The sequence below is a fragment of the Nannobrachium achirus genome (genome assembly GCF_963921795.1).
Source record: "Nannobrachium achirus genome assembly, chromosome: 15".
NCBI lineage: Eukaryota > Metazoa > Chordata > Actinopteri > Myctophiformes > Myctophidae > Nannobrachium > Nannobrachium achirus.
Genome location: NC_137822.1, coordinates 54,425,467 through 54,449,447, shown reverse-complemented (window position 1 = coordinate 54,449,447; position 23,981 = coordinate 54,425,467). Strand labels below are relative to the sequence as shown.

Below are 23,981 nucleotides of genomic sequence, written 5' to 3'. Positions count from 1 at the left end.
TGTTCAGTAACAGTGTTACAGTGTGATATGAAAGAATCCACACGAGGGCAGTGTTTCCATTCTCAACTCACTGAGATGAAAAGCGGGCTGAACCCAATGCGACACAACAAGTCCTATTATTTAGAAGTCACATCAATGTCAGCATTTTGTTTTTTCCTCCCTTTTTTTACATTAGGGGAATGCTGCTTGTGCTGTATATTCATTTAGTTTCATTTAGCAAGTTTCAATCAAATAGCTCTCTCTATATTGTGACAGTAATCATTGCTATAGAGTGTTCAGTAACAGTGTTAAATAGCTCTATATTGTGACAGTAATCATTGCTATAGTGTTTGTTTGGCTCCTGTGTTGAACGATTAAAAATCCGGGGTTTTAAGCAGGGACCCCTTAGCAGAGAGAGATGAAGCAGGGACCCCCACAACCTGTTCATAGATTCCATATAGTTTCATTGTCATCAGTGTCTTTTGGATTCATGTCAATTTGTGTTTTCACATATTTAACCACTTGAGCCGTCAATACTTGATAAACTTGACTTTTCACTAGTCTGTACTTAGTCTGCTCTTTTTCCCCTCTACACCAAACCTCTGTGCTGAAAATAGCCCATCTACAAGCTTGTAGATGGGCTATTTTTGGCTAAAGTTCTCAGAATATGGACACTAGGGAAAAAGTGATTAATATAAAAAAGGAAAGAAAAAAACTCTCTATCACTCAAAGATTTGGAGGACCCCCTGTTGTAACTCTGAGGACCCCCTAGGGGGGAATTCAAAAATAACGGAACAGTGACAGTAATCGTTGCTATAGAGTGTTGGCTCAGTAACAGTGTCACATAGCTCTATATTGTGACAGTAATCGTTGCTATAGAGTGTTTGTTCAGTAACAGTGTTAAATAGCTCTATATTGTGACAGTAATCATTGCTATAGAGTGTTGGCTCAGTAACAGTGTCAAACAGCTCTATATTGTGACTGTTGTGTCGTTTAGGTCACTTGCTCTAATATTTAAATAATTGTCACCTGTTAAAATAATTTCATGGGTCTAAAATAATTCATGGGTCAGTTCATGTATAAAAGAAATGGGGACAGTTTAAAATATTTATACTGTATATTTACTATTTCTATATATTATCAACTGTATATAACACTACAGTTGATAATGCGAATATCCTATGATCTTTGATTGAAATATCAACACATTCACGTTCATTGTCTTTGGTTATTGATTTTGTTAATACCTCTGAAACTACAAATTAAACATGGGCCAAATTGTCAAATATTAGAGGCAGACATTGTGAAAATTACCGATCTACATGCTCACAACGCCTCGCAACGCTGTGTTATACAAAATTCCTCAACTCTTAGTGCTCGTCAGGGTGCCGGGGTCCCCAATTAAAATATGATTATTTCGGGGGTCACAGCCTGAAACGTTTGAGAACCACTGGCATAGTGTGTAGTGTGTACAACTGTACATACAATCTCATGGTGGAGGCGGGGCTATGTTGATGACGGAAATCTTAGCAGTGGGCTGGGAAAGGATTATGCTGCTGCTGCTCTGTGCTCTCACGTGTGTGGATTCTCCTCCTCGTCCTCGCAGACCATTTGATAGACATGTGAACCTGATCAAACACAAACAAACACTGACAAGAGAGACTGATCAGCGTTCACGTCACGACAGCTGCACAAAATGTCTTTTTGTCGATTTTTCGGTGGCGAGATCTACAAGGATCATTTTAAACCAGGCGAGTACTCAGATGGTTTGATGATGTAACAGCCATGTACGGGGATAGGATTAATTTATTTCGCTTATCTAATATTTAAATAGGTCAGCTAATAGCTATATGTTTGTGCTTTTAACTGAAAAGAACCTGGAAAAATAACATTTAACGCGATTGATGCCAGTGAAGGGGGAAAGCCTTGCCCACGCTGTTTCTGTGAGTTTTAATCAGGTATTAACGTCGCTGTATGTCCAGGTATCTATGTGTGTTCCCAGTGTGACCACCCGCTGTTCTCCAGTCGGTCCAAGTATGCCCACTCCTCCCCCTGGCCTGCCTTCACCGACACCATCAGAGAGGACAGTGTCACCAAGCTAATGGAGTCACTCACTGCTTACAAGGTGAGACATCAGTCCCCATAATGCACACACAGGGTAGCTAGCTGATTTAAGTTTGGCAAAAATGGATTTACAGTAGGTGATGCTCACATGCTCACACAGTGTGTGAATGATGTGTGCAGTGCCTTGCTCCAGGGGCGTCAATTGGGTATGGCAGGGGTATGCAGCTGCCATACCCATGTTTACCCATTGTGAAAATAGCCGATCTACATGCTCACAAAGCGCGAGGCGTTGTGAGCATGTAGATCTGGTATTTTCACAATAGAACCGTGTTATATAAAATGTAATGCCTCTCTTCCACGAGGACTCCCATCTTTGCCATACCCTAGCCTTTGCTGAACTGGCGCCACTGCCTTGCTCATGGACACTTCTGAAAAGATGACACTAGGTAGGCCTAAGTATCTTCTAGTGTCATATACCTCACTGTTTCCCAAAACATTGGCCGGGACCGATTTTTGGGTCGCACACACATTTTTATGGGTCATTTGTTTCCTACATTTAGTTTTATAATTATAATTTCAAAAAATATTCTAAAAAAAAAAAAAGCTATTTCGTTCATAAATTAAAACTACTGACACATAGGCCTATTTACAAATGAAAGAAAACAACAGCAAACTAAATACAACATTAGAGGCATATGGCAATGGCCAGTGCATATACTTGAATAATTGAACTTACAAGGTACAGTAATTATCATAATACATTGCTCATTGCACTTAACACATGTGATGGGACGTCTGTCACGACTCACACAGTTAACAGTGTACATGTAAATCACTATCCATTAGTACTGATTATTTCAAAAGGTTTCAAAAATAGTGGAAATGGCAGATCTACAAGCTCACAACGCGTTGCATGCGTTGTGAGCTCGTAGATCGGCTATTTCCACTATGTTCTTTTTGGAGTATAAAGTTGTCAAATATGTCTGTCATTTCTTTGTATATTTAGGTTATGTGTCATGTCTGCCATGTGCAACTTCAAAGCCTACAAGCCAAACAGGAATGTAATTGTCAGCGACAAAAACACAACTAAATCGTTAATCGCAATTATTTGAGTGACAATTAATCGTCATGTGAGATGTCATCATGGTGACAGCCCTAAATTCTTCAGCTGTGGGAGGAACCTCCTCTGTTGGGATGTGTGCCTTTGTTGGGATACATGATGTTGTTAATTGAATGTATGATCATGTTTTATATCATCAGGTGCTGTGCGGCAAGTGTGGCAACGGGCTTGGTCATCAGTTTCTAGCTGATGGCCCAGAGGATGGCCTCTCGCGGTTCTGAATATTCAGCCACTCGCTTAAGTTTGTCCCTAATAAAGGTAACCTAATGCAGTGTTTCTCAACCTTTTTTCTGCATGGGCACACTTTTCATGTCCCAAGAATCCATGGGCACACCAACATAATACGGGGGTGTAAATATCGTCACAGTCGGGAAGAAACCTTGTATCTCCAAGTTTCAAATTTGTATGTTTCTTCGCAAAGTAAAGCCCTTCTTCATCATACAAGGCTGTCGCACAACAGTAGTGAAAACAGCAGATCTAGAAGCACACAACGCCTTGTGTGCTTGTAGATCGGGTTGTGTGCTTGTAGATCGGCTGTTTTCACTAGTTTAAATCATTTTTAAAACAATAAATACAATACTGGCTTTCAAGCAGTTTCAAGGGGCACACTTGACCCTTCTCAGGGGCACACCAAAGGTCCCCAGGCACAGTGGTTGAGAAACACTGACCTAATGTATCTACCATTCAGAATGACCATAGTAATATGTTAATGTGGTGTACTGTAACTATCCCTTGCGCTACTTAGGTTGAGCCACAGCATATACATCTTGTATAAATGTTGAAGGAAAAGAGTGTTTGGTGAGATTGAACGTAATGTAATTGGGGTTAGCAAATGGTCAGCCAAATGGTGTGTATGGACAGTGGTGTCAGTTCAGCAAAAGGTGAGGTATGGCAACATGACTGGTGTCTTGGCAAGCGCGTGCAAGACACAAGTCATGTTGCAACTTGCCATACCTTAGCAACAGGCACGATACATTTATTTTAAGAAGTACATTTTATTTTTTGTCCCCCCGTTTCTATGGTTTCTTGATATGGCAGCTGACCTGCGGAACCTGGGAATATACCATTTTGTCAAGGTGGGGAGAATACAAGTGTGGAGAATATAATTATAATACCTTGTTAAAGTGACCATTTTGTAAAATGTTGCATTTGTAGTTATTTTACTGTAATTTAACAACATAATAACCAGCACAGATAGACAAAGAGACATTCATGGATTTATATTTAAAAGTAACTTTTATTCTCCCCCCATGGACCCAGGGTATGGCAGCTGCATACCCCTGCCATACCCAATTGACGCCTCTGCCCCCCCCCCCCCTCTCTCTTCCCCCTTTTCTCTCTCTCCCTCCTTTTCTCCCTCTCTCTTCCCTTTTCTCTGTCTCGCTTCCAGCTTTTCTCTCTCTGCAGTGTTGATTTTGTCGACTAAAACTATGACGAAAAATGTTTGTCGACTGCGTTTTTTTTTTCACTGAAGAAAACTAAATGAAAACTAAGCTGTGATGACTAAAACTATTAAGACTAAATATATTGACAATTTAGACTAAAACGTTAGGGACAAGTGGAGAAGAGAGTAATGTTATGTTTGGTTGGTTGCTCTCAGGTGTTGCATGCTGAAAATAGCAGATCTACAAGCTCACAACGCCAAGTGTAGAATCAGTCATTACGATGCCATCAAGGCCTGCCAAAATACATTTCAGTTGACTAAATCAACTGTTGATTTAGTCGCCTAAAATTAGACTTTTCAGGTGACTAAATTATGACTAAAACTTAATGACATTTTATTCAAAAGATTAGGACTCAAACTAAATCAAAATTTGCCGTCAAAAACAACACTGTCTCTCTCTTCCCCTTTTCTCTCTCTCTGCTTCTCACTCCAACTCTCTTTCCCTTTCTCTTTATTTCTCTCTCTCTCTTCCCTTCTTTCTTTCTTTCTTTCTTTCTTTCTTTCTTTCTTTCTTTCTTTTGGAAAAAGGATCTCCCTCCCATCATTTCATGTTCGGTTCCCCAAAACTTTCCCTTCTCCTGTCATCCAGATCGATAGACAGATAGACAGCCAGACAGCCAGACAGACAGACAGACAGACAGCCAGACAGCCAGACAGACAGACAGACAGACAGACAGACAGACAGACAGACAGACAGACAGACAGACAGACAGACAGACAAAGACAGATGGATATACAGTAGTAGACTATTGGGTAGCCTATAGGCCCACTAGTGTTTCATGTGTCATAATACAGATGATAATGCAGTAACTATAATATATAGATCATAGTAGAAGATAGCATTGTGAACTAACCGATTTAATGCAAAAGGCAGACAAACTTTTGTTTGTTTCTGTCAATTGTTTCTTAGTGTAATGATACAATAGTCTATTAATTCATTAATTCAACTGTATTTATTTAATGATGTAGATCACAGCTTATTGCCATGTTTGCTTTTTACTGTCTCTCACATTTCGTAGTATTTGTTAAATATTTACTTCAGTTTTAAGATGTGTACATACATACATGCATGCTGATTCTATAGGGAAACATGTGTAGAACCTTACCATACAGTATTACAGTATTCCATCTTGTTATGATGGAGTCATGCTGACACCTTGTGGCAGAAATGTGATATTGCAATGATGTTTTTACTTGAACATTTCTCCTCTCTTCTCCTCCTAATCTATTATATTTTGAAACAAGAAGTTTGAAAGGTTTCTTTATTTATTTATGTATTTTTCCTCAGCTGACCAAAACCAAGGTTCCTCCTCACCGGCACCACAGAAGAAGGATGTTGAAAACATGGAGAAAGGTAACATCAAAAGAAAGTCCAGTCCCCTACACTTTTGAAATTGAATTTCTATAGCCCCCTGTCCACTGCAGCTTTAGCACCACACTACACTACACTACACCACACCAAACAAATGGACCCTTTTAACTGTGATTGAATACAATATAAATTTGTATTACAACTATCCTAATTATAATAGACTATAATGGATTATAACTGTGATTATGATACACTATAATTATTATAATATATTACTATGATAATTATAATACACTATACTAGATTATAACTGTGATTATAATACAATCTATTATCATGTGTTACAACTATATCCTGGTCTAAATGAAAAGTCTGTGAGTGATCAGTCATTATGAAGTGTTTGGCCCTGTCTGGCCCTGTCTGGCCTAGCTCAGACCTACTCTAGATTGGATACTTTTTAGTACCACGTTTAGTACCACTTTCACACCACTCTACCCAGGTCCTTGTAGTGGAAAACCTGGCACAAGTGGGCGGTGTGGAGTGGTGTGGTGTTCGGCCATGTCAGTGGAAAAGGGGCTTAAGTAAAAAAAAAAACACATTTCTTGTGCATGCTCCAAGTACCTCCACACTTTTATTTCATCTTTTATATTTGTGTTCAACTTCAACAACAATTATAATAGAAAACCAATGGTGCTCAAATCAGAGTGAAACCTCGCCTTTCTAGTTTCTGTTGACTCTCCTACAGTCCAGGCACGTGCACACATAGACTTCAAAAAGGGCTTGAGCCCCCGCCCCTTTAACCCGTCTGTACCCGTCTGACCAAGTCGGCTTCCTGGTGGGAGTCGACTTGGTCAATGCCCTACCTTATACGTCACATCTCCAGTATTGACATGATTATCCTTAGTTCAGTGTGGTATGCAAGCACCGGAAATAACTGGCCCGTGAGCTTGGAGCTCTGCGATTTTCGATATTTTCACCAAAAGGCCTATGATAGAAAAATATTAATATCCAGTCAGGGTGAAGTCAACCATTTATTGAAGAAGATTCAGCAACAGAGAAACAGCATACACAGTATCAGAGAATGCGGCAGAAGACCTTCCTGAAGTGTCATATGGGACACCTCTTATACACCAAGGTGCACTCCCTAGAAGGAGAGAGAATCTAAACAGCTATACTAAGTACCATACAGTATATAATAAGGCTGACTGAGTTGCAATGACCATGTATAGCATCACTTAGTACAGATTTTATGCTGACACAGAGTAGGAGTAGAAGTCACAGTCCATGGACGTCAGCTGTTAGATTGACAGCTGCAGGTACATCTAAATGAGTAGCCTTGTGAGATTTTCTTTAGACACATATTTGTTACGCTATAAATATTTCTACCACAGGCCCTTTTAGAAATGTCATCCCCCCCTGCCTCTCTAACATTCCCTGCACGTCCCTGCTACTGTGGTTCCTACAGAGGAGTTGCAGAAGGTTCTCCTGGAGCAGATTGACTTCAGGAGGAGACTGGAGCAGGAGTTCCACGCACTGAAAGGCACCTCCTCCTTTCCCGTTTTCCGTAAGTCGCAACGTCTTTCTTTCTGCGCGTCCGTCTTCATGTTCATTCGCATACACCAAGGGTCTTCAACAGGGGGTCCTCAGAGTCACTACAGGGGGTCCTCCAGATCTTTGTATGATAGAAACTTTGTTTCTCCTTTTTACAGTAGCAAAAATAGCAGATCTACAAGCTATGAGCTTGTAGATCGGCTATTTTTGGCAAAGAGATTTGGTGTGGAGGGGAAAAAGAGCAGACTAAGTACAGAGTGAAAGGTCAAGTTTATTAAAGGAGCTATGGTCAACTTTTTCTTGAAAAACATGCTAAAATAAAAAAAAGAAATTATAAAAAAAATATGCTTCATATGTGTTTCTGTTCAAAAAATGTCCACAAAAAGCGTAAAATAATAATAAAATAATCATTTTGGCCATTGTCAGGCTGACACTTTGTTTACATCCTAGTCTTTTCTTTTACATGGATTGATAGGATGTAAACAAAGTGTCGGCCCGACAATGGCCAAAATGATTATTTTATCATTATTTTACGCTTTTTGTGGACATCTTTGAACAGAAACACATATTTGAATTATATATTTTTTATAAAATATTTTCGAATATTATTTTTAATTTAGCATTCGTTTTTCAAGAAAAATTTTACTATAGCTCCTTTTAGTATTGTTCAAGTGGTTAAATATCTGAAGAGACAAACTGACATGAATCCAAAATACACTGATGATTGCGCGGTCAAACAATGAAACTATATGGAATCTATGAAAAGGTTGCGGGGGGTCCCTGCTTCATCTCTCTCTCAACTAAGGGGTCCTTGGCCTGAAAACGTTGAAGACCCCCTGATATACACCGTTAGGCTACCGGACAGATCACTCATATAGGAACACACAAGTACACATACATGATACACATATATGATACATAGACTAGAATACAAGAGACTATGTAGAAATGTGCCTTTAATATAGTCAACTTTTTCATTGTAGGGCCGACACTTTGTTTACATCCTAGTCTATAGACTAGAATGTAAACAAAGTGTCGGCCTGACAATGGCCAAAATAATTATTTTATCATTATTATATGCTTTTTGTGGTCATTTTTTGAATAGAAACACATATTATGAAGCTTATTTTTTTATAAAATATTTTCGAAACATTATTTTTATTTTAGCATCCGTTTTTCAAGAAAAAGTTGACTATAGCTCCTTTAAGTTAGACAACCATTCAAACTGTTAGTCAATTTACAGCAGAAAGAGTCTTTTTAATGTCAGAGATGCTGTATTCCAGCGGGTGAAACATACTTTTTCTTTATTTTTTGAATGGATTTCAGATAATTTCCAGGACCAAATGAAACGAGAACTGGCTTACAGAGAAGAGATGGTCCAACAGCTGCAAATGGTGAGAATACACTTTATTCAAATAAACTTTCTAAACAGCTACTACAAAGACAAAACTAGAACTTCACTCTGTTGAGTTGCCAACTTGCGTAAGTAGGCAGGGACGTGCTGGCCAAAGCGGGACAACTCCCGAATGGCCAGTTTATTCCCGGCCAGTCCAGGCCGGCCATTAGAAAAAGAAAATAAAAAAAATAAAAAAAAATAAAAATCTTTTTGGGGGCTGGGCAGCCAACAAAGTAAATCGTCACTGTCGGGCAGAAACCTCGTATCTCCAAGTTTCAAATTTGTACATTTTTTCGCAAAGCAAAGCCCTGCTTCATCATACAAGGCCGTCGCACAAAAGTAGTGAAAACAGCAGATCTACAAGCACACATGATCGGCTGTTTTCACTAGTTTAAATAATTTTTTTAATGATAAATACAAAACAAAACAGTTTTGGACATACAAGGTTTCCACCCGACAACGACAAAATATAACTCATGTAATCGGCCCACTGGCAATTGTCACTTGTCATGATCTGAAATGGCAAATCTTTGAGCAGCAGCAGCGCTATAGAGAGAGATCTCTCTCTATAGCGCACAATGAGGGCCTCTCCAACTCTTTTTCCCGGGCTGAATCAGGGGCCCAGCAAGTAGGCCATGTATGGCCAAATTGTGCGCCAGCACTGGCATCACCACTGGCGATGCCAGTGACATCATATGCTGTAGAATGAATATGTGTTTACTTTCTGTTTCAGATTCCCTACACAAACATAATCAGAAAAGACAAGATCAGCTCCCATCTTAACAAGTAACAGGTGAATATCTGTCTGTTAATGGATCATATTCACTCAGCAGACATGTTGCTCTCACATCTCATCACGCAGGGTTTCCAAAAGATTGTTTCTTCATCTTTATTACTAGTGCTCTTGTGTAAACGGCCCACAAGACGTTGACATGGGTTTCACATGCGTTTCAATTCCCAGGGGATGGCAATAGACCATATTCACACAGCGGCCATCTTTGATCACATGACCACATGGGGTGGCAACACAGCCAATCAGAAGCTTCTGCGGGTGGGTCTTGCCTTACCCAACAGCTTGATTGGCTGCGTTGCCACCCCATGTGGTCATGTGATCCAAGATGGCCACGGTGTGAATATGGTCTATGGCCACCAACCCCCAACATTCACATTTAAAGGGCAAGGCAACTTTGGTGGAGGATTGGGTTGTGTAGCTACCTTGACAAACTCCACAGGTGGAAATCAAAAACAGTCGCTCCATTGATTAGAATTCGTGTAGGTAAAAAAAATAAAAAATAAAAGAATTCTGGTAATTAAGTAAGTAAGTAATCCTGGTTTCTATACTGCCTCCCCCTGGACAGCCGGGGCACCTGATGGAGGGGAAAGGAACTGGTTGGAATAACGGGTTCCTTCTATGCGCTACGTCCTACCAGGGAAAATCCCCCCCGTCAGGTGATAAGCAGATTGCTCACGCGTTGCGAGGCGTTGTGAGCATGTAGATCAGCTATTTTCCCAATTTCTGCCTCCAATATTTGACAATTTGGCAAATGTTTAATTTGTCATTTTAGAGGTATTAAAACGTCCTTAAATTATCACTTTATAAATGTACAGATACCCTCTATGCACTTAAACGTTACTGTTGAGTGAGAAAACAATGTTGCACATTAAGTCAATCATCTGGGGACCCCTCAAAATAATTTGGGGACCCCTCTGGGGGTCCCGACCCACAGGTTGAGAACCACTGTACTAACACGCTATTATCAAATATGCTTTTTCCACCCTTTCATAGACTCGTTCAAGAAGTCTCCCAACACCCACACAGAATGTCCGTGTCACGCTCCAAGGACACAACGAGGGGGAAAAAAACATCTTGACAAAAACAAAAACAAGATTCAAGAATGAACACCATGGACTTGTAACTGTACTGTAAATATAGACATCAATGGGGACCATGTTATTTGAATTTAAATATAAAGACACTTTTTTTTTTTCTTCTTCTTCAAATTCTCTTCCCAATGTAGTTATTTGCCAATTCCCTCATGTGTATAGTCACTGCCAACGGCCACTTGTTTGATCTGGGGACGGTGTAGTAGACAACCGCGTGCCTCCTCTGAGGCGTGTGACGTCGCCGGCCACTTTCTTTTCACCCGACAGCGAGGAGTTTCACCTCGAGGATGTAATGCATGCAGAGGAACACTCCACTCCTCCTCTCTGCCGAACGCGCAGGCACCCCGAACAACCTGCAGGAGTCGCTATTGTGCAGCAACAGAGATCGCACCCACCCGCAGCCAGGTTCCCACCCGCGAACACAGCCAGCCGTGTTCGTTGGTGCGCCGGCCAAGCCGGAGGCACCACGGATGGAGGATTCGAACCGCAGATTCAGGGCTGTAACTTAGTTACTGTACCCCTGTGCTATACCGGGACGCCCTGGGACTGTGGTATTTCTCTGTAAATATAAGGAAATTATGGGGACCAAGGATACGTTACTGTAAATATAGGCTAAAGACAATTTGGAGACTATGTTATTTGAGTGCATATATAAAATAAATTATGGGGACTGTGGTATTTAACTGTACATATAGAGACAATATGGAGACTATGGCATTTGACTGTAAAAATGCAGCTATTATGTGGACTGTGGAATATCATGAGTGTAATTATGAAGACGTAATGGGAAATGTGGTATTAGACTGTATAAATATGTTAAGTGTTATGGGGACTGCCTGTAAATATGAAGTCATTACGGGACGATGGTATTTTGACTGTAAATATAAAGTCATTATGGGGACTATGATATTTATATAAGACATTGTGTGTATAGTGTTTGACTGCAATCTGCATTCCTTAAAGTTCTGTCTGTTAAGGACAATGTTATGAAGAATACTGTACTTGTCACGTGGCTTAAGGAATGTGGAAAACCAAAATGTGATTGCTCTTGGGTCACTTTCACGTCTACTCCTACTCCTTGATTCAGTATGTAGATACTTTATGTTCCTTTGATCAGACATGCAATACATTGTCAGGCTAGACTTTCCCTCTTCTATTCTTTTATATGGATTGATAAGGGATGTAAACAAAGTAGAATAGAAACACGTATGAAGCTTAATCTTTTTTATAAAATATTTCCGAAACGTTTTTATTTTAGCATCTGTTTTTCAAGAAAAAGTTGACTAAAGTTCCTTTAAACTCATTCAACCACACATCTCTGCTTGTGACTGATATTGCCCTTTGAATCAAGGGGGAGACCTTGGCTTTTTCAGTTATTTCACGCAAGATGTCTTAACAATATCAACATAATGAAATAGCTCATCAATAACAATAAGTCTTTCCGTTTAGCAGGAATGCATGTTTGATCAAATAAATATCAAAGATGTAAATATTGAATCAAGACACTTCTGACTGTCTGGGGTGCATACTAACGCTTAAGTAGATGTGAAAATCACCCCAGAAAAGTTATAAAGGGAAGTTCCCCTTTAAGCTAATTCTTTTAGCTTTTTTGAGATTACCTTAGATGATGGGTTACTAGACGATCATAAAGACGAAGCAGACATCATAAGAAACAAATGAATGCCAGTTCCAATATGATGATCGATTCCAATTGTTTTCTACTGAATGCAGTTATGTTCTTTCAGTTCCTGTTTTATTCCATTGATTCCACTTCTATTCCATTGTCAAAGTCAGATTACAGTTTTATGCTTTATCCACACAGGACCAAAGCAACTGAGGGGTTTCAAAAGTTCAATGTGAACTTCTGTAATTTCTCTCTAAAATAAAAAATATATATTAAAAGAAATGTAATAATAATGACATGCTATGGGACCAAGAGCACAGTATCACTGAGAAATGCTTCATGAAACTATAAAACAGTACGTTTTTACTAGTAAAAAATGGAAACCTTTCAAGCTCCTCAATGAAATCAAGAGTAAAAGTCATATCGTTGTTTTGGGTTGAGATTGGCACATTTCCTGGGGCAATCTGCCCAGATCATGCATGTCACACGTGTCTTCTTCTTTTTTAGTTTTTTACTTAAAAATGCCTGCAATGTAGTGCATTTGAAACTACAATGCAGTGCACATCATGGGGTGATCCTGTGAATTGTTTTATTTTTATTTTTGTTTATTTTATTTTTATTTCGTTGCTGAGTGATGTCAGCAGACAAAGTGACATGAGTGACATGAAAAAACCTGAGTGAAATGTGCCAATGTCAACCAGAAACATCGGTAAACAACTGTATAAGACTGTATTGTCAAAACTGCAGACTTAAAGAAACTTAACGGTGAATAAATAATACTGCAATCAGCCCCTCTACATGAAGGCTAGATGTGTGTCGCTTGTTGAAAATAATAGATTTTCACATCGGAAACAAAAACGGAAGCTTGAAAATCGGTTATTTTCGGCAAGCAAAAGTATAAATTAAACCGCACGCAGGCGCGCGCGCACGCACGCACACACACACACACACACACACACACACACACACACACACACACACACACACACACACACACACACACACACATGCATGCCCACCAAGTCTGGTGAGGACAAACTGTTTGACACTATTGGTGTTAAGCCATTAAAGGCAGGGAACGCGTCTTCGTCCCTCTAGACTTTAACCACTTTGAATTTGCGCAAGTCTTTGAATATTTTGCCCTGATTCTATAAATGTCTTCTAAATCCTTCTAAATCAGTGGTTCTCAAACTTGTTCATGTCAACGGTCCCTCAGAATTACATGCATTTGGCCGGGGACCCCCATCTCAAAATATGTTGTTCCAGGGACCCCTCCTGTGAGCTTGTATATCTGCTATTTTTCAATAGCTAAAGTATCAAATACTCCCAGGTCTTACGTATAGTTAACCTCATGAACCAGCATCCGGCTTCGCTGGGCCTGTCTAATAGTCCAACATTCGGCGTAAGTGTATGTGATCCACTATCTCACAGTAGGCCTATGTCACGCTGCCACGTGAGATTATAGATCTGCTATTTGTGTCGAAGAGATATGGTGTAGATCAGCGGTTCTCAAAGTATGGGTCGCGACCCAAAGTGGGGTCGCGGGATAAGGTGCTGCGAATTGGCAACCAGAAGAGAAGAAATATAATTTTTTTTATCAAGAAACGGTAAAAGAAGGGGAAAAAAAGGAAGGCCGTTGCAACCAACGTGAAGAGGACGCTGAATGATGCTATGCGTTTCAAAATATACAAAGGAAGTATCAGATAATATAAATTAGGGAGACAATAAAACATAAGGCATGTGCGCACACACACACGCGTGTGACGTGACCGACCGACTGACAGACAGCCGGTGGAGGTTTTGGTAGTAACATGCGACCTGACGCAATCATATCATATTATGTTATTACAATGTTGCTTGGAACAGCAACTCTATAGCCTACACACACACACACACACACACACACACACACACATATATAGTTAATAAATAAAACAAAATAAATATGTATAAATGTATGTATTCATTCCATTTACCAAAAGACCTGGGCCACTAGATGGGGATGCCAGTATTTCAGCTGTTGGTACTGCATCACACACATAGAGACATGGGGAAATGACTACACACTAAGTCAAATGTGGGAAGCGGTTTGCACCGCTCCAAATATATTTAAAAACAAGAAGGTTAGGAAAACCAAAATCTGTATTCAATTTTAATTTTGATGAGGTTGATAATTAAATGTAATGTTGGTATGGCACACAGACACAGAAGAATATAAAAAAAAAACATGGCACTTGCCAAAAAGGTTGCCGACCCCTGGTGTAGAGCAGTGGTTCTCAAACATTTACATTTCAAGCTCTCCTCTTTACCCTGACAGTAAATGGAACCAATTTGGTTCCATTTGTCAGAGTCACATACTTGTATGGGTCAATTTAGACCCTGAGGGCTCTATTTTGATTGTCTTGAGTACCAGCTCTAATGCCTTAACTTCAAGGCCTGTCCACACTGTCTCCTACCACCAAACCTTCCGTCTGGTTCAACTCCAACATGACGTCACTCTTCGTCAATCTTCTGGAAAGCATTACCCCGAATTAGAGTTCGGAAAGCTGCTCGTCGGAAAGTAAGAACTCTCTGATGAAAAGTTTGGTGGTCGCAGACAGTATGGACAGGCCTTTAAGTTAAGGCATAAGAGCTGGTACTTAAGACAATCAAAATACAGCCCCCATAAAGGAACCAATAGACAGTCCCTGAAATCCACTTTGAGAACCACTGGTGTAGAGTCCATTATTATTAGGGCTGGGCAATATATCCATATATCAATATTGTGATATGAGACTCGATATCATCTTGCATAGTCAAGTCTTTTTCTGGTTTTAATCACTTGAGCCTTATTTTGTAGTTCTACTTAAAGGTATATTCAGTGATTGTATTTCATTCTAATAAAAATATAATTGGTACATTTTCCATTCATTCTCCTCACTAGAATGTGTGCTGACCTTATAAGGACTTCCACCATGGCCCGTGTTACGAGCATTGCTAGATTCGGTTTTCAGAGGTGGCCAGCCAGTCCTCGACCAATCAGGGTAGCGTACGGCCGTAGTTATGTTAGGATGTTTAGTTATGACGGAAAAAAGAAAAGTTTTGAGAACCACTGTCGCTCTGAATTAAGAACGTCTGCTAAATGCCTAGATTGTAAACTACTGAACTCATAATGCCACAGTCTCGTAGTAAATCAGTATCATACATATCCTGAAGCTGGAGACGTAGGCCTACCGATATAAAGTGATTGGGTCTAATGATCAAAACGAGAACATTATAATGGTGTAAAAAATCTATAAAAAACTTAACATTTCCACGCTGTAAGGCCAGTAGGGACAAGATGGCCCCCGGCCACTTTCATTATCACTGAATAATACACCCCTAAAACAGTGTGAAATGTTATCAAAACGTGTTGTAGTGTGATGCGTTGTGAGCCCTCAAGATCATCTATTTTCTCTATTTTTGAAAGGATTTTGAAACATTTACAAAGGAAATTGATGTCACAGCCTGCAATTTTCATCAAATATTGATGTTGAATAACAGTCGGCTAGGATGATAATGCCCAGCCCTAATGTGAATCCTGACGAACTCACAGTCCTTCTGTATGTGACGGCTAATCTGTTATTACATCCGACTGATGTGAGTTGACCCAAACGCACATCAAGGAGGAGGCAGTAGACGGTTAAAGCCCACCCGGGCACGTTTATTTACACTGGAACACAGTGTAAAAAGCACGAGGGGGGCAAGAAGGTAATTGACTCCGCCACTGCTCCAACCCAGCACGGGACCCGGAAAACTGGGGAGGAGAGGAGAAGGCAGAGTCAGTAATAATCCAAAAAGAATAGTAGTGCACAGCAAAACTACGAGAAGCAAACTGGCTATCTCTACTATATTGGGAACAGCTGAGCCGAACGGCGTGACACTTTACACTGGCGCAGTGGGCCAAGGAAGAACCTCCACCCCCCTATTTCTCAAATCTGCCTCCTGATGGCCCTATAATAGGCCGCTTCACATTTAGAGGCCTATAGCTCTTGAACCGTAGGTTGTACAATAAATTCATTAATTGGACCATGATGCAACTCCCCATATAGCCCATTTGTGCTACACTACTAACGATTTCATCCAAAACTCATGCAAATCGGTCCAGATCAGTCCAGCGGTGCTGGAGATAAGATGTTCACAAATGAACGGGCACATGGCTGATTTTGTTGACTAAAACTATGACGAGAAATGCGTTGACTGACTACCTTTTTTCACTGATGACAACTTGGATAAAGGTGCTATATAAATGCACCATTTACCAACTACCGTTTACGACAGCATCAAGGCCCGACAAAGTCGACTGAAATCTTATGATATATGGTCGACTAAACCTCGACTAAAATATGACTAACTAAATGATGTTTAATTCAAAGGACTATGACTAAAACTAAATAGAAATTTGCTGTCAAAATCAATACTAACACAGACGGACAGGAGTGAACAGTCTTTGGCCATCCAGTCATGTCCTGAATATGCCCACGGAGGGCAAGCCTCCGTGGGCGTTGTTAGGCAAAGATTAGTGTTAAATGTGTGACGTCAGACCAGACGTCAGTAGTATATAAGATACTGCAGGGTAAGAGAGAGACATAGTATAAGACAATTTGAAGTTGTTAGCATTTATATGATTAGACTTTTAGGATTACTTTTTAGGATTATTAATTACTGAACAAACAGCCATGGCTAATTCACCGTCTACCAACAGTGAAGATCGGCAAGTTAGGGCATTCACGAATAGTGATTTTTGGTATTCGAATTATTCGACCTCAAAGTATTCGAATATTCGACAGGACTGGCCAAACTGTCAAATATTAAGTAAGCAAGAGGCGAACATTGTGAAAATAGCTATTTTCACAATATTTATCTGTGGAACCGAGTCACATTAAATGTAATACCTACAATTCCAAGTGCTTGTCAGCGTGGGGGTCCCCTGTTCAAATATGTTTATTTTGGGGGTCACGGCCTAAAAAGGTTTGAGAACCCCTGGTATAGAGCATTAACAAATTCATCTTCCTATCTCGCCAAACTTTATAAACTACATATTTTTTAAAGAGAAAACAATAAAAAAATTAAAACTAGAAAATATTGTTCCTTCGAAACAATTGTGGGCTCGCTTCAAGCCAGAAAACAATGTCTATAAAAGTACAAAATGTCAAGATCGCAGGCAGTGCTCTCTTTGACGTTACTGAAATTAGCTGCATGCATGATTTGAGGCATTTTGTTCCAAAAATGTGTTATGCAAAAGTTGACCCGCTGGTGGCGCTATAACAGGCCAATGTGAGAAGGGAGGCATCTGTTCCTTGACCTAGTGGGAATGTGCTTGCAAGATTTCACGCATATCGCAGGCTGTATTCATGAATTAATTAAAAAATAAAGTGTGCGTGCGTGCGTGCGTGCGTGCGTGCGTGCGTGCGTGCGTGCGTGCTTGCGTGCGTGAATGAATGAATAAATAATAAAGTGTGCGTGCGTGCACGTGCGTTCGTTCGCTCGTTCGTTTGCACTTTATTTATTTATTCATTCATTCATTGAATGAATGCGTTCGTGGAACGAATGCTCACTACGGTCGACTGTATTTTTAAGCCCTGGGAAACCTACCTTAACACCCTCATTAGCATGATGTATGCGAGCATAATCTATGCAAACCACGCCCACACGCATTTCCAAACCATGCCCCGCCCCCAATTTGCATATGTCGACTAAGCTCCTCCCCTTCATTTACATACGGTCATCTGCATTTTTTACGCGCTGGGAAACCTACCTTAACGCCCTCATTAGCATAATGTATGCGAGCATAATGTATGCGCACCACGCCCACACGCATTTCCAAACCCTGCCCCGCCCCCAATTTGCATATGTCGTCTAAGCTCCTCCCCTTCATTTACATACGGCCGTCTGCATATTTTACGCGCTGGGAAAGGCCACTTAACAGCCTCATTAGCATAATTTATGCGAACCACACCCACACGCATTTCCAAATCATGCACCGCCCCCAATTTGCATACGTCGACTAAGCTCCTCCCCTTCATTTACATACGGTCGTCTGCTTTTTTTACGCGCTGCGAAACCTGCCTTAACGCCCTCATTAGCATAATGTATGCGAGCATAATGTATGCGCACCACGCCCACACGCATTTCCAAACCATGCCCCGCCCCCAATTTGCATATGTCGTCTAAGCTCCTCCCCTTCATTTACATACGGCCGTCTGCATATTTTACGCGCTGGGAAAGGCCACTTAACAGCCTCATTAGCATAATTTATGCGAACCACACCCACACGCATTTCCAAATCATGCACCGCCCCCAATTTGCATACGTCGACTAAGCTCCTCCCCTTCATTTACATACGGTCGTCTGCTTTTTTTACGCGCTGCGAAACCTGCCTTAACGCCCTCATTAGCATAATGTATGCGAGCATAATGTATGCGCACCACGCCCACACGCATTTCCAAACCATGCCCCGCCCCCAATTTGCATATGTCGTCTAAGCTCCTCCCCTTCATTTACATACGGCCGTCTGCATATTTTACGCGCTGGGAAAGGCCACTTAACGCCCTCATTAGCATAATTTATGCGAGCATAATTTATGCGAGCATAATGTATGCGCACCACGCCCACACGCATTTCCAAATCATGCACCGCCCCCAATTTGCATACGTCGACTAAGCTCCTCCCCTTCATTTACATACGGTCGTCTGCTTTTTTTACGCGCTGCGAAACCTGCCTTAACGCCCTCATTAGCATAATGTATGCGAGCATAATGTATGCGCACCACGCCCACACGCATTTCCAAACCATGCCCCGCCCCCAATTTGCATATGTCGTCTAAGCTCCTCCCCTTCATTTACATACGGCCGTCTGCATATTTTACGCGCTGGGAAAGGCCACTTAACGCCCTCATTAGCATAATTTATGCGAGCATAATGTATGCGCACCACGCCCACACGCATTTCCAAACCATGCCCCGCCCCCAATTTGCATATGTCGTCTAAGCTCCTCCCCTTCATTTACATACGGTCATCTGCATTTTTTACGCGCTGGGAAAGGCCACTTAACAGCCTCATTAGCATAATTTATGCGAACCACACCCACGCGCATTTCCAAATCATGCACCGCCCCCAATTTGCATACGTCGACTAAGCTCCTCCCCTTCATTTACATACGGTCGTCTGCTTTTTTTACGCGCTGCGAAACCTGCCTTAACGCCCTCATTAGCATAATGTATGCGAGCATAATGCATGCGCACCACGCCCACACGCATTTCCAAACCATGCCCCGCCCCCAATTTGCATATTTCTTCTAAGCTCCTCCCCTTCATTTACATACTGCCGTCTGCATTTTTTACGCGCTGGGAAATGCCACTTAACAGCCTCATTAGCATAATTAATGCGAACCACACCCACACGCATTTCCAAACCATGCCCCGCCCCCAATTTGCACAAGTCGACTAAGCTCCTCCCCTTCATTTACATACGGTCGTCTGCATTTTTTACGTGCTGGGAAACCTACCTTAACGCCCTCATTAGCATAATGTATGCGAGCATAATGTTTGCGAACCACGCCCACACGCATTTCCAGACCATGCCCCGCCCCCAATTTGCATGAGTCGACTAAGCTCCTCCCCTCCTGTTGTGTAATTAGCAACAAATGCATGTTGTGCAGGCTCATTTACATAATTGATGCAGACCGCGCCCCCAATTTGAATAATTAGGCTAATTAGCCCCGCCCCCTGCATTCGCGTGTAATTAGCAACAAGACGCGCGCGTCGAATGCATGTTGTGCAGTCTCATTTACATAATTAATGCAGACCACGCCCCAACCTCATTTACATGCCACGCCCCCAATTTGAATAATTAGGCGAATTAGCTCCGCCCCCTTTATTCGCGTGCAATAAGCAACAAGACGCGCGCGTCAAATGCATGTTGTGCAGGCTCATTTACGTAATTGATGCAGACCACGACCCAACCTCATTTACATAATTAATGCAGACCGCGCCCCCAATTTGAATAATTAGGCTAATTAGCCCCACCCCCTGCATTCGCGTGTAATTAGCAACAAATGCATGTTGTGCAGGCTCATTTACATAATTGATGCAGACCACGCCCCCAACCTCATTTACATGCCACGCCCCCAATTTGAATAATTAGGCTAATTAGCTCCGCCCCTGCATTCGCGTGCAATAAGCAACAAGACGCGCGCGTGGAATGCATGTTGTGCAGTCTCATTTACATAATTAATGCAGACCACGCCCCCAACCTCATTTGCATAATTACGGCAGACCATGCCCCAACCTCATTTGCATAATTACTGCAGACCACGCCCCCAACACATTTGCATAATTAGGCTAATTAGCAACAAGACGCGCACGTCGAATGCATGTTGTGCAGTCTCATTTACATAATTAATGCAGACCACGCCCCAACCTCATTTGCATAATTAATGCAGCCTCATTTACATAATAATCATTTGCATAATTAATGTAGCCTCATTTACATAACAATATGTAAATGAGATTATTTATTTATTTATTTATTTATTTATTTATTTATTTATTTATTTATTGAAGGAAGGAAGGAAGGAAGAAAGAAAGAAAGAAAGAAAGAAAGAAAGAAAGAAAGAAAGAAAGAAAGAAAGAAAGAAAGAAAGAAAGAAAGAAAGAAAGAAAGAAAGAAAGATGTACGCTATTTATATATTTATTTATATATTTATTTATTTATTTATTGAAGGAAGGAAGGAAGAAAGGAAGCAAGGAAGCAAGCACGCTATTTAATGAATTATTTATTTAAGGAAGGAAGGAAGGAAGGAAGGAAGGAAGGAAGGAAGCATGTTATTTATTTATTTATTTAGCCGATAGGCAGACGCCCGGGGGGGGGGCGGAGACCCGATTCCGGATAAGCGGTTGAAGATGGATGGATGGATGGATGGATGGAAGGAAACATAGTCGGGGAGGGAAATAAATAAATAAATAAATAAATAGTCAGTCTCGATAGGGGCCTTATATAATAATAATTAATGAAATAAATAAAGCTCCTTTTAGTTGAGCTTGTACCAGTGAACTGTACTGTACTGTACTGTCTTCAATCAATCACTCGATAAAGGGATCAATACTGCATTAGATAAATAACCCACATTTACCCAAAACAGCTGATCCACAAGCCCACATGCAGCCTTGTAGATCGGCTGTTTTTATTGTTTTATTTTTTAAATTGTTTCCCCCTGACTTAGTCTTTTCTAGGATCACCTTTTAGTTGACCTTGTACCAGTGAACTGTACTGTCAATGACACTGTACCTATGACAGTCCTATATCAATAATGTGTTCATTCATGAATGACTTCCCTGTGGAAATAAGCCAAAAACATTACTGGGATCTCCTTTTAGTTCATGTTTATTACGTATCTATCTATCTTCCTATCAATTGGTCACATGCATTCACATTGCACTGAACGCACGCAAGCACGCACGCACGCCCGCTCAGCAGCTGGCTTTTTTTCTTTTTTCTTTTTTTTCACAGAGCTCCAGACTCAGACACCGAGGTCTCGGAGGGCACCCAAGCCGGACTGCGTGCTCTGGCAGCGGCCGCGAAGCGGCCGCGGCCCCCCCCCAACCCCCTGGAGCCAGCTAGAGTCTGGTGAAATAAAACCAATCAGTAGGTCCCCATCAACAGATGTCGCTCTACCCAAGGAATTCTCCCCCAGTCACTCACCTGACACACCAGGAAGTGCAGTGCACCAGTCTGTGTTGGAGAAGCAGCATGCATGTTGCACTGCTGCTGCAGGTAGGAATCAGTATCTGTGTTCAGTAAGTAACAGGGTTAAACTGCCCCACGTTGTCACAGTAATCATTGCTATAGAGTGCTTGTTCAGTAACAGTGTTAAACGGCTCTCTATTGTGACAGGAATCAATCGTTCCCATAGCGTGTTTGTTCAGTAACAGTGTTACAGTGTGATATGAAAGAATCCACACGAGGGCAGTGTTTCCATTCTCAACTCACTGAGATGAAAAGCGGGCTGAACCCAATGCGACACAACAAGTCCTATTATTTAGAAGTCACATCAATGTCAGCATTTTGTTTTTTCCTCCCTTTTTTTACATTAGGGGAATGCTGCTTGTGCTGTATATTCATTTAGTTTCATTTAGCAAGTTTCAATCAAATAGCTCTCTCTATATTGTGACAGTAATCATTGCTATAGAGTGTTCAGTAACAGTGTTAAATAGCTCTATATTGTGACAGTAATCATTGCTATAGTGTTTGTTTGGCTCCTGTGTTGAACGATTAAAAATCCGGGGTTTTAAGCAGGGACCCCTTAGCAGAGAGAGATGAAGCAGGGACCCCCACAACCTGTTCATAGATTCCATATAGTTTCATTGTCATCAGTGTCTTTTGGATTCATGTCAATTTGTGTTTTCACATATTTAACCACTTGAGCCGTCAATACTTGATAAACTTGACTTTTCACTAGTCTGTACTTAGTCTGCTCTTTTTCCCCTCTACACCAAACCTCTGTGCTGAAAATAGCCCATCTACAAGCTTGTAGATGGGCTATTTTTGGCTAAAGTTCTCAGAATATGGACACTAGGGAAAAAGTGATTAATATAAAAAAGGAAAGAAAAAAACTCTCTATCACTCAAAGATTTGGAGGACCCCCTGTTGTAACTCTGAGGACCCCCTAGGGGGGAATTCAAAAATAACGGAACAGTGACAGTAATCGTTGCTATAGAGTGTTGGCTCAGTAACAGTGTCACATAGCTCTATATTGTGACAGTAATCGTTGCTATAGAGTGTTTGTTCAGTAACAGTGTTAAATAGCTCTATATTGTGACAGTAATCATTGCTATAGAGTGTTGGCTCAGTAACAGTGTCAAACAGCTCTATATTGTGACTGTTGTGTCGTTTAGGTCACTTGCTCTAATATTTAAATAATTGTCACCTGTTAAAATAATTTCATGGGTCTAAAATAATTCATGGGTCAGTTCATGTATAAAAGAAATGGGGACAGTTTAAAATATTTATACTGTATATTTACTATTTCTATATATTATCAACTGTATATAACACTACAGTTGATAATGCGAATATCCTATGATCTTTGATTGAAATATCAACACATTCACGTTCATTGTCTTTGGTTATTGATTTTGTTAATACCTCTGAAACTACAAATTAAACATGGGCCAAATTGTCAAATATTAGAGGCAGACATTGTGAAAATTACCGATCTACATGCTCACAACGCCTCGCAACGCTGTGTTATACAAAATTCCTCAACTCTTAGTGCTCGTCAGGGTGCCGGGGTCCCCAATTAAAATATGATTATTTCGGGGGTCACAGCCTGAAACGTTTGAGAACCACTGGCATAGTGTGTAGTGTGTACAACTGTACATACAATCTCATGGTGGAGGCGGGGCTATGTTGATGACGGAAATCTTAGCAGTGGGCTGGGAAAGGATTATGCTGCTGCTGCTCTGTGCTCTCACGTGTGTGGATTCTCCTCCTCGTCCTCGCAGACCATTTGATAGACATGTGAACCTGATCAAACACAAACAAACACTGACAAGAGAGACTGATCAGCGTTCACGTCACGACAGCTGCA

General features: G+C 41.0%; 1 pseudogene across 1 annotated transcript; it reads left to right on the top strand.

Annotated features, from left to right (window-relative positions):
- The first annotated feature begins 1,675 nt into the window (after window positions 1-1,675).
- LOC308299964 (methionine-R-sulfoxide reductase B3, mitochondrial-like) lies at window positions 1,676-23,904 on the top strand (annotated as a pseudogene). The gene is made up of 7 exons: window positions 1,676-1,730; window positions 1,962-2,104; window positions 3,304-3,436; window positions 5,896-5,961; window positions 7,385-7,483; window positions 11,090-11,250; window positions 23,896-23,904. The product of its transcript is annotated as a methionine-R-sulfoxide reductase B3, mitochondrial-like (transcript).
- The last annotated feature ends 77 nt before the right edge of the window (window positions 23,905-23,981 follow it).